Below are 13,059 nucleotides of genomic sequence, written 5' to 3'. Positions count from 1 at the left end.
TAAAGTTTTGATGCAATCAACAAAAGTTCTGAGATAATTAAAAATTGATTATTTTATTATAAAAAATTCTTCATTCGATACTTCAGTGTTAAATAAAAAATTACTGCATCTAATTTTATGTAGAGTGAGTAGAATGAAAGTTTTTTGTCCAATAATCGGATTTTCACCTACTAAGATTCCATTGTAATGTTTCGTAGCTTTCAAATATGCTAAATTAGTTCGCGCAGACGATATTTAAAATAACGAAATCACACATAATGCCGTTGGCATAGTATTTTTGAAATAGTTTTCGAAGTTAAATTTTAATATTATTTCGGTAAAATGTATAAATATATATGCAAGAATTAACCTTGTTGTAGAATAATTTTTGACCTTAAAATAAACATTCAATATAAACAAACGGAATTATTTGTTTATGCTGAATGTTTGTATAAAAAAGCTTATTAGTTTGCTTAATTTTATTCAACAAATGTTTAAAACCGAAATTAGAAAACTGTTCCATTCTTGAATCGTTTGCTCAAAAATGTTATTTTCTTTCACATATTAACTTATAAATCGTTCTAGTGCGAAATTTCTCAAATTATCTAAACTCTTAAAGCTAATTTGAACACTAATCTGGACTAATTTTTAAATGCAGCTACGAAAACAACAAAATTTGAAAATTATATTTAATTAAAATTATTGGTTTTGTCCCTTGTCAAGCGTAAAGATATTGGACATGTGACACTCGCCTAAACTTAAGTTAATTTAAAACGCATTCAGTTCTTTATATTCAGATGCAAACTTCGGGCTGAAACTATTGGCCGTTATAAGAATTAATGAAATGCTGTATTCCAATGCCATTCTCGGTTCCTTTTGATCATTTTTGTTCGTATTCTAATTAGATACGACATGTCTTGCAGCGGATGGGGATGCAGAAGCAGGTACTTTTGTATAATGCAAGAACAAGTAAAATATCTTTTGCTACCTGTTTTAGTCCTGCTGATCTAAGTACTGAAAGGGGAAAGTTCGGAGGTCCCTGCAGGGAAAAGGGGGTTTGGAATAAAGGGGATTTTCATCCTGTTAGCTTAATGAAAGGGACTGATTGTAATTTGGATAAAGATCAAAAAGCGAGAGAGAGTTGGCTTTCTCAATTTCATTAATACTACCTTTACGTTATGTCGACTCCCAGGACGTACTCTGATGTTGGTTAGTTGATCAAATGTGTTTGTTAGATTAAGAAATTCGTGTTTTTCATTTGGAAAAATTTGCGGAACATTGCCTGTTCCATGCATTCTTAATTTTACTTTGTTTAATGGATTTTACAATAAAAGGGTGAGTTGTTTTATTGGTGGGACAAACTCCTTGAATTGTATGCTGTTGCAACAATCAAATTAATTTTGTCAGATAAAATACCATAGAACGTTTACTAATCATAGAAACACGTTGTTATATCAAACTTGTCGGGAGACAACTGAAAGCGTGATGTATTCAAATGCATAATGTAACGTTATTGTTGAATAACAATGATGACAACGCATAAGAGCATTAGTAACAAGAACAATCGCGATATATTTCAATGTCCATTTTTTAACGAAGGTCTTTGTAGAGCAGCAAGAATTATAGCATAAAAATGTATTAGTTAAATGAAGAAATCGTGATGTATCCAAATTATCAATGTGACAATGAACAATACATAAGAATGATAATATAGCATATTTAAAAAATAGCCCTTCCACGGCAGCCAACCGTAGTTTATCGACCATGGGTGGTCATGGAAGTTAAAGCTCAACAACTTTGATACCAACACTATAGTGAGGATAGCGTGGCCAGCATTGTACGCTGACGTCCTTTATTTCACCGACTAGTACCCATGAATCTATAGCTAGGTAGGCTTAGTGTTTACGCCTCTATTAGATATCCTGACTTATGCAATATCAGCTCAGTACCTTAACCAATGTATCAAACTTAAAATATCATATTTATTACTTAAAAAATAAAAATGCATCTTCAAAATATGCAATGTAACGAAGATTATTGTAAGATAATACCAAGGGAAAAATTGAAGTTACTTTCTTAATGGAGCAACAATCCAATACAAATCCCGGGCTTTTCAAAAGTCGATTTACATTTTAACCAGTTTGATGCCATTGTTTTTCCAGTTATTAAGTTTAAGCATTTTGAAATCTTGTTCGCGGCAAAATCAATATATCGTATTGATTGTATTCTAGCTCGTACATCATATATTTTGTCCATGACAAATTTTTTGACTTTTCGTTTTCTGCCATTTAAGGAAGTACACACGGAAAATGAAGGATATCTCCGAATACGCATTTCTACGAAGTAATGAAGTCCAATATTTTATAACTACTGTGAAATTAAGCTATTAAAAAATGTGGATAAATTACATTCTTTTTCTTAAAATAATGACTAATTTGAAAAATGAGTAAAATTTGATTTCATTTAAATATTTTTAAAACAAAATACTTTAGATGCAATGTATAAAAGCAGATAATTTCCGAAAAAAAATTTTAAAGAAATATATTTAAAATTATTAAAAGACCCCATTAATTCTAATACAAATATTTCAACTAATTTCACCATTTTCAATTTACTAACAGTTACAACAAATAAATAATGTAATCTCTCCTGTTTCATAAAGTTCCTTCTCAGATTCCTTAATATAATGGATAAAATTCCTAACCCAGTCAACATACAAAAACTTAAATCCTGTTCGGCAATGCATTATTAGTCGAACGACTGATAACTTAGTTTAGAAAGTTTCTCCGTATTTTAGGGTTATATGAACAATATTATATGTTCAAAATAATAATTTTCTATTCAAATCTAACTTCATAAATAAAGTTGTCATGCGATAATCTGGAATAATAGTATCATGAGTATTCCTAATTCTAATGAATTATTTTGAAATTTGCCTAAAAAACTTATTTGCTCTCGCAAAATAATTCCAACCTTTTTGACCAATAAGAAGTATTGAAAAATATTGGAATCTTGTTTATCAGATTCCTTAACATTGCAGGTAAAATTCCTAAACTAATCAACATAACCATTTATTAGAACTTAATTCCTGTTCGTCAATGCATTATTGGTCATACGACTGATAACTTCGTTCAATGAAGTTACATCTCCATATTTTATGGTGACATGAAGGTTATGGTACTGAAGAGATGTTGGAAACATTTCATCATAATTAAAGTAGTTTTATGAATTTGAATTCACCCGGAGAAACTGAAAGAAACTTAACGAGAAAGTAAGTTTAAGCATTTATAAATGCTATGAAATTAAAATGCGGACAATTGAAAATAATATAGATAACATGAAATGAATTTTGATTAATGTTTTATCAAACAGGAAGACCGTTTGTTCAATATTTATTTGAAACCAAATCTTACTGTTTAATTTTATTTTTGTTTAAGCTTATTAATTTCGATTTGTTTCCACCGAGTTGTTTAGTGTTATTTAAATTACACTCCTTGTCTTAAAAATGAAAATCAGCAAAACCTAAAATGAATAAACACTAATTTAATAGACTCAACAGCAAAATCTTATTTTATTCAGTCATTTAATTTTACAAAACAAAGTGTAAAATGTAGTGTAAAATGAAAGCGCACATGTAAATGCAAAAATCTAAATACTAAATTCAAATAAATGTGATTACATTTACTTAAAGAACAATAGTTCTCGCAAAATAATTCCAACTTATTTCCCCACTAACCATCACCTAATAGCAGTTTCGACAGATATAAATAACGTAATCTGTCTGAATTTATAACAGAATTCTTATCCGATTCCTAAACATAGCGAGTAAAATTCCTAAGCTAATCAACATAACCATTTATGAGAACTTAATCAATTCCTGTTCGGCAATGCATTATTGGTCGAACTACTGATAACTTCGTTTATGAAGTTCCATCTCCGTATTTTATGGTGATATGAATAATATTATGTAAATGAAGAGAAGCTAGAAACATTTCATCATAATTAAAATAGATTTATGAGTAAGGTAATGAATTCATATACACCAGAGGAACTGAAAGAGAAATGAAGTCTAAGCTTTTGTAAATACTATGCATATTAAGACATGAACAAATGGGAATGCAAGATGCAATAAATTTCGATAAGTAATATCAAGTAGTTGTGGAATTTTCTACTAAATAAATGGTGAAAGTTATTTTATACGAGTGCATTATTTCTAATATTTTAAAAGTACATTCGTGATATAGTTTGAGTTAAAGCTTTATTTTAAAATGTTGCCGTCATGACTATCTAATTGTATTGTAACGAAAATGCTTAAATGATGTTACTACATGATCATACTGATATACGCAAATTTTATACACAAAAATATTTTAAGGCTCGGAAATGTGTGGAGTTTTAGTGCGTCACATCAAAGTAGTTATAAGAAAATAAATTGATTTAAATTGCAGTTTTTGCTAAAAGAATGATGTAAAATTCAGCTTGCCCGAAAGCGAAGAGAGCTTTAATTCAAATATGCTTTCCTTCAGAGAGTTTCACTAAAAGATATGCCATAATGAGTGTTTTGCACAACTTGAAATTGCTTTAGTTTCTGCGACGAAAATGGCTTTATGTACCTTACTTTCATTTTTAAAAAAATACCTTTAATTTAAAGCGAAGAAACGCTGTATTAATATTATCATAAACATTTTAATTTTATTAATATTATCAACGTAATGTTTTGAATTATTTTTCACTTATTTTAATCAGGTTGAGCCACGATTTCTCAAAGCTGTCACTGAGAAATATTGAGGTTCAATCGTCATTGGCATCCCACTCAACTTCATATTTATGGTTAGCAGATTGTCTGGGAGATAAAAACAGTTTGTGTGCAATGCTGACTATATTTTTACAATCATGCTATTGGTCACGAAATTGAAAAAGCTTAACCTTCATGGACTTCCCTGGCATATGATGGGTTGTTGCGGGAATGATTTCCTTTTTTTTAAAATCAGGTTATGGCCTAACTCATAATGTACATGAAAGTTAAGCAACCTTCTATTAGTTTTATTTAAAAAATTTAAGCTATAAAGAAAACCCTCGATGAAAAATATTACTAGTTCCTAAAATGCTTTCGATACTGGAAATATTGAAAAATATCGTGCAAATATTTTGAACTTAATGTCAGTAACGTTAGTAACTTAATCTTAGAACTTAATGTAACCGTAGGCATCAATGGGGGACAATGAGTATATGCCCCCAAAAAATTAGAAATCTTTTAGATAAATAAACAAAATTTTCATAAACCATTGATTTAAATTCATCAAAGTTAAACACAAGAAATAGACAAAAATAATGAATCTTTTTATAAATTAGCAGATATGAGAATTTTTTCTTAAGTTTGAGAACTACTTTAATTCCATCCCTCCCAAAAAATTGGACCACCGTATTGACCATGTTTGAAATTACTTTTTTAACAACTTAATACTTTTTTCTTTTTACTTATACAGAATTATTCTTTATCTAATACGTGTTCAATATACTCAAAATAATAATTCACGGTATAATTTTATTTCATATAACTCTTTAGTTCTTGCAGAGAATTTTTATCAATTGACATCGTGCCCGCATCCATTTTTATCCAATAATCACTAGCAGAATTCAAACCCCATAGTCTGCAAAGAAAAGAAATCGCAAAAAATAAGGATTCAGTATTTCTTCTCTCTGACAGAGATTACAAAAAGAGCAAAATTCCCGCTTTTTACAGATAGGAAGAAAAATGACACCGCTCCCTCTAGAGTTTCAAAATTGAATTTTCTAACCGTTCCCAAACAGTAAAACATCAGACGACAAAAAAAGAAGCATTCGGAACAAATGTCCTACCCCTTTTTATTTTTTTTCCCTTCCATCCAAAAAGAAATCACTTTTCGATAAATTAAGCCTAACGTGGCGTTCCTCCTTTTCTTACGCACTTGACAAATGCCCTGGTATCCTTCCCTTCAGGATCAGCTCTGGTCCCTCGACCAATCACATTAAAAGCCATGGGGTTGTTCTAGAATAAAGAAGAAAAAAATATGTCGACAAGCGATCCAAAAATTAAAAAGCCCAGATAAACTTTATATATATTAGGCCTTTCAGCAATCGTAGAGTAAATTAAAAAGGAGGTGGTTGTTTGTCGGAGGGTGGGGTGGAGGGTGCATGTTAAGGGAATTGGGAGATGATCGTCGACCCCTTAGATTAGTCTGCAATGATGTGTCATGTCCATAGTTTTGAACGATGCCCCTCATTTGGCGATTCGTTATTGATATTGAAAAGAAAAATGGATTGGGTGGCCAAGATGGTTTGTCATGTTCAGCCATTCGTTAAAGTGCGCCATTTTATTGCCGTATATGCGCCGTTTTATTAGAGTTTACATTTATACTCATATTAAAGGGAGATGGTATATTTTTATTAATATCTTATGCAATCATATGTTTAGAAGTTACACATAAATACCTAATAGATTAGATTAAAGATAGACTCCGAAAGAGAAAAAAAAGATTCTATTAGGAGCTACTACTATTATCTTTCGAAAGGGAGAGGTTCTCGATATCCTTTAAAATTGAGAGAGTATTATTTTTAATATCGATATCTATTTTTTAATTTTTAGTGAATAAATAGATATGAATTTTCTAGAAAATAAGACAATTTTTGTTTTATGAGCTAATTAATTTCAAGTAGTTGGTTTTCCTATTGTTAGGGTTAACTCGAACATTAATCAAAATAATGGGAATCAATAATTATTTGTAAATCTCAGTTGCTAAAGCCTTGTATGTTCAGCGAAATTGAACAGTGGTCAAATTTCAGTGTCCTTCCTACTTATTTTATACAATTTCGAAAAATAAATCTTGACCTTGTAAACGTTTTTATTCTACCAATACTGCATACATTGCTCGGTACTGTGATTTGTACAGTGCCACAAGATAATAAAGCATAAAATCTTAGCAAAATAAATTTTAAGAGCTGAATATATAAAAAGAAACCATTGAAAAGTTTTTAAATTTGCATGTATTAATAATAAAAGCATATAGGTTTTTATTTGCAAAAATTGCAGAAGGAAGTGTTTAGATTAAATAAAGCTTGGACATTAAAAATAAGCAAAATTAAATTTATAAAAAATTTAATCAAAAAAAGGGAGTTAAGTAGCTTACATAATTTATAGTTCTGCCACAGAACTATAAATGCAAAAGTTTAAACAAGTTTTCTACTTTTAATTAATGAAAAATTGTAAATTTTTTAATAAATTTCAATTTAATTTATTTTGGAAGTAGTTCCAAAATGTACGCAATTTAAATATCTTTCACGGACACAATAACGACAAATTATTCCAGAAGTCCTGGTTAAAGGAACGCCTTTGAAGCGTACTTTATTGTATTTTACTAATTAAGTCGAATGCTATTTACTTTAATATCTTATCTTTTAACTTAAGTATCTACAATTGCATTAATACATTATTTACTTACTTAAACATTTTATTCATACTTAAGGAAATTAGTTTCCTAATTGTGAGATAGCATCTTTTTATTAAGAAGAACATTAGAATTTTAAATATTTTCACTTTTAGTAAAAGTTCGTACAATATTATTTTCTTAAATTTATTTAGATTTCCTTTAAAAGATATTGAATAAAATATCGTTAAAATTATTTTTATTTTCACTTATTTTCCGGAGTCCTTAGAAGTATAAAAATAATCAATGCTTTATTTATTTATTTTTTTCTAAACAATCCACTATTAGTGAAAACAAGAACCTCTTTACTCTAAAAAAATTCCTTTTGCAATTCCCAGAAACAGCTTGTCATCTTCGGTGGTTTTCTTAAACGTGCTAAAGCTGCGGAAAAAGAAGTGCAAAATTTTTTCACAAACTAATGAAGCATGATGCCTGACGCGCAGTCATAAGAAAAAAAAAGCGAAGAAACATGGTGGGCGGTTGAAAGAGTTGTTAAAGCATGCCCTTTTCCGGCCTCCAGGAACCCTCCTGGGGCCCGTTACGGCCCACCAGCCGGCTCTGTTCTCTCAATTTATAACTCCTCTCTTTGGGGGTTCACATAGTCTCTGCTGGCAAACTTTTGAGGTCTTCATCCGCAATCCCCCTTCATTTCTTTAGTTTTATGTGACTTCTCAATTTATGAATCCGCACCCGCATTTTAAGTTTCTGAAGAATTTGAATCCCCGCAGTTTTATGCAGAAAAATTTCGAGCCCGGATTGAAATAAAGAAAAGTTGAATGCAAATGAATGAGTCATGATAAAATTATAAGCCATGAATTGTTTTATCGTTTGAAGCATTTTAAACTTACCGGCACTTGAGTTTTTTATTATCTTATAAAGTTTTAGATCTTTTAGTTCAATGCATAGTGCTATTACACTTATCTTTATATTTTGACGCAAGTCGTGAAATAATTGGCTGCTTAGGGAAAAAAAAAAAAAGCGAATAATGGAAGAAGAAAAAAAAGTATTGAAAAAAAGTCTGCCTGAAGAAAAAAAAGAACCGGGGGAAAAAGTGCCAGAAAGCTCCTGGAAAGATACACCAGATAAAAATCCAAGTGTCTACGAAAAAAAAATCAAAAAAAGCGGAATTATTAAGTAATTCATACGTCATTTAACAGTCGTAATTTTTTTAACATTTTTCATATCAAAACTTAATAATTCTGTTTTTTTTTTTTTTTTTTTTTTTTTTTTTCATTCTTATTATCCATATGCATGTATTTTTAGGTTTCTGATCCTAAGTTAGTAAAGCGGGAAGTGTGATCAAGCAATAAAATTGATAACTTTAACTATCGGATAATTAAATTGATAATTTAAACTTTTTCAAAAAAAGCAAGTATAGTCAAAATGGAACTGATTTTACCTTAAAAATATAGTCTGAATTAAATAACAAGTATTGATTAAAATTAACAAATGAACTTAATTCCAACTAAATAAGAAAGAAAAAAGATTGTTTAAATAACAGGTGTATTTTAAATGAGTTTTTTTTTTTTTTTTTTTTTTTTTACTATAGTGGAATTTGATTTTGATTTTATAAAATAAAAGGGTATTTTTAGGAAGTACACTTTTTTGCAGTACTTTTTCTCGTGCTCTTCTTTTCCACCTACCATAAAACCCTTAATTCGTTTTTTTAAAAAAATGTTCAAAGAATGAATTCAGGTTTGCGTCTTGTTACAAACAAAGGCTTGTTATAAGAAATCATATTCAAAGAGAACAACTTTATTTATTTCTTTTTTTTAACTCTTGTGTAGATTTTTATTGATGTAATCTTAATACTATGCAAGTCATTACCTTTCGTATATAACAGGGGAAGGAAGATGCAATAATGCAGATTATTCCGCAGTGATAGAATAAAAAGAAAAAAAGTATCGGTTAGGAAGAGAAATTGCATTATTGAAATTCGTTAAGCAACAACTATGCAAAATAATGTTTTTATTTTCTCCAATCTTAATCGTTATAAGGAACTATTGTACCTTTATGAGAAATATCACCTACAAAATTTGTGGTGGAATACATTTTATAACATGAAAAACCGTCTCATACGTGTGAGACACTCACACCAGCAAGCAATTTCTAAATACTAACATTCACCGCGTACATAATTATTTTAATTTCTTAACAATAATAATCCAAGTTAAAATCAATTCATTTCTTATGTTATCTCAGTGTAATTCGGTTAACAAAAGCTCGCTATACTCCCAAAAAATGGATCACGATCAACAAGAGCAATTCCAATTTTTTTTCAAACTTTACTTGCTTCCGTAGAATTTTATTGATGTTATCTGTTATCTAAATCCTATGCATGTCATTTCCTCTTGCATATTGCCAGGAGAAAGAAGAAAAAAAGAGATACATTATTGCAGATTATTCAAGAGGGATGCAGAAGAAAAAAAAGAGCCGGAGAAAAAGACACATTACGTTATTGGAATTCGTTAAGCAACAACTACGCAAGATAATGTTTGCATTTTTTACCAAGAGAAAGCTTAATCGTTATGGGAGGCCGTTGTCGCTTTCGGCAAGAAAGATTGTCAGATTCCAAAAACAGAATAAAAGAACAAGTAGTTTGGAGAGACAACAGATAAAAAAAGGTTTTTTTCTTCGTACCCGGATAGATGGCTATCTGCTTCAAACATCGGTCAGCGGGTGACCGATGAGTATTGTCTTGGAAGATTCTTGCGTAATGTGAGCAATTCCACTTTCTTTATTATGAGAGAAAACGGATTGGATTCCTCCCAAAAAGAACAGGTTTTTTTCCCTTTGGTTCGTAAAGAAAAATAGGATATGTAGTTGTCTTGCATCATTGTCAAGACCAGCTGAAAGTGGATGAAATAGCTGAGATTGTGTTAAAATATTAGACAATGGAGGGTGTTAGTGGATAGAGTAATAAACGAACCTATTCAGTTTAGGTGGAAGTGTTTACAGCCTTTAATTAAACGGTGCATGCTCATCAAATAAAATTGTTTCGGAATAAAATATTGCGTATTAAGTTATCTGGGTATTTAGGTTTTTATTTGTAATTTTTCTTGTAAATTTCTTTGTTATAGGTATTTTATATTCAAGAAGCATCACGTTTCTATATTCAATATCTAGTTTGGTGATAAGTTACCGGGAGAATAATAATAAGTAGAGAATGCAAACTCGTATTTTCAAGCAAAAAAATTAGTTTCAATACTTTTTTACTTACTAGATTAACCCAAATTATTTCAGAATTTGAATAATTATTTCCAAATGATTAACAGGAAAAAAAACATTAAATATAACTTAACATTCGTAATTAAGAAACAAATAAAAATTGAAAAATGCTATTTCTATATTTTGAATTGAATAAAATTGAAATAAAATTTATAATGTTTTGACGCAGATGGGACATCAGTGTTTCTTTTATACATTTTTTCTAACGCTCTAATTAGAAGCAAAAATATAATCTGATGTTTTTTATTGTAAAAAACAGTCTAACAGTTATTAAAAAAAATCTTTAGATTAACGGAATTATATTTGTACCAAAATATAAAATCCAAAAACAAAATATTTTGATGAAGAAAAAATATTTTCATTCATATATATTATTTATCTATACTGATTTTGTAAATTAAAGTAATTTCAATTATGAAAAACTGTTTTTCTTAGATCTAAGTAACTGCAAATACTTGCGAATTTGAAAAATTGTTTGGAAGGTTTTAAATTTAACGTAAGAAAAGAATCTGGTGTTCGTGCTGTATTTCATAACCATAAATTATTAAAATGTTAAATATATTATTGCTTACTTATTTTAACTTAAATTTATACAAAATAATGAAAAAAAAATAGGATAAATTCAGTGACAGACACGCTGTGAATTCGAGAATCATTCATGCTTAGTTGAATTAAATATCGATAGCGTTGACGCAGACTAGTTAATGTATCTCAAATGTGAGATATTATCCTATTAGCTAAATTCATCTTACGAAGAATGTATTGATAATATTCTTTAAAGAAGTTGCAATAACATCTTCTAATGGTTAAGTTTATTCGCAATTCAAGACTAAAGAATTGTTTATTAGCTTGAATATCTTAATATAGATAATATTTTTTGTAACAAAATATTTTATATAACAAAAATATTTTTTTATCAGATTAAAATTTGTTTTATATTCATGCATTGTTATAAAAAATTAAATTTTAAGATATATTTTTAATAGTAAAATTATAATTAAATAAAAATTTTCCTTGACATTATGAATCATTATACTAGCGAATAAAAAATAATAAGGATATTAAGGGTAATTTTATTCAGCTGCGATTCTTATTTTATTTTTATCAAAAATAATTAATTTTGAATATCTAAAAGTATTATAACGAAAGAATGCAGCTGTCATCTATTTAATTACAATTTATATGTTTATTATAAAAGCAAACATAACAGTTGCGTGCAGTCGAGCTTTTATTTCAAAATCACGCTTAAGCCGCACTGGCTTTGTTAATGTCATTGTTTCCCACACACACATCTATTCAAATTACTTAGCAAGAAAAATATTATAAAAACAATTGAATTAATACTTTAGTCTTAAAATGTTTGTTAAATGATGCATAGATTAATCTCGTATCAAACGTTAGGAAAAAAATATAAAGTCGGAACTAACGCTTTTTAAAGCAAATAAAGTCGGTGCCAAATCTTCTATACATCTACTACCTAAGAGATAAGTGCCTCTGACCGATAAGCGGCTTAGCAAATGCAAATATAAGAATCCATTGTCTACTCAAAGCTACAATTTTTATCTCTAAACAAGGCCCGCAAAGTGCAGTTTAAGATTGTTTTTCCAAGTGTTTAAGAAAATTCTACATTTAGTTTATTCTACATGAAATGTGTTAAAATTAGGTTTAAGAATTTACAACTAATGCAGAGGAATAATTTGTTTTCTATTAAAATGCCTTTATGTTTTCTTTATTTTATAGAAAAATTATTTTGGAGGGAAAAGTTTACACTTCAGTAAACGATTCTATAAGCGAATTTGTTTCTATGATCGTTTTCTAATTTTAAAGTTTTTGCTTTTGTTTTAAATATCTTCTTTCCCTGACGTTAAGGGATAAAAAAATTCGACATTTGTATTTCCTATACGAAGTCGATTACCAAAAAAACTCATGTGTCTTGCTTTGTTCTGCAACAAGATATTTAAAATTGGAAATAAGGAAATGTGTCCGATTACGCTATTTAGTCGAAACTTTTGCTCAAAAAGTCTTGCTCTTTTAATGTCATTTCTTAAGGTTGAAATGTAACATATCTCAACATTCTTATTTTCTATAAGAAGCTGGTTACAAATAAAAAGAATAATATGTATTGTTTTTGCTCAACCACAGATATTTTAAAATGAAAATTAAAAAAAAATTTTGAATATGCTATTTAAAAAATCGTTTGGCAAAAAGTCATATTCTTTTAATGATGCCGTCTCCTAAGGTTTTAGAATAACAAATCACAGTATTGTATAAAAATATAGTTATAAAAGTATAATTACCAAAGAAAAAGATAATATGCACAGCTTTTATTCAGAAACAAACGTTTTAAAATAAAAAATATTTTAAAATAAAAAACTATTTCGATTATACT

General features: G+C 28.9%; 1 protein-coding gene across 18 annotated transcripts in view; it reads left to right on the top strand.

Annotated features, from left to right (window-relative positions):
- The window catches only part of LOC107454643 (fasciclin-2), a 249,300-nt gene that overhangs the window by 124,408 nt on the left and 111,833 nt on the right, over positions 1–13,059 (top strand). The window lies entirely within an intron of this gene.

This window comes from Parasteatoda tepidariorum, chromosome 3 (genome assembly GCF_982258835.1).
Source record: "Parasteatoda tepidariorum strain Cologne lab strain chromosome 3, Ptep-v5.0, whole genome shotgun sequence".
Classification (NCBI taxonomy): domain Eukaryota; kingdom Metazoa; phylum Arthropoda; class Arachnida; order Araneae; family Theridiidae; genus Parasteatoda; species Parasteatoda tepidariorum.
The sequence above is the reverse complement of the archived record's forward strand: the minus strand, read 5'-3'. Positions and strand labels throughout refer to the sequence as shown.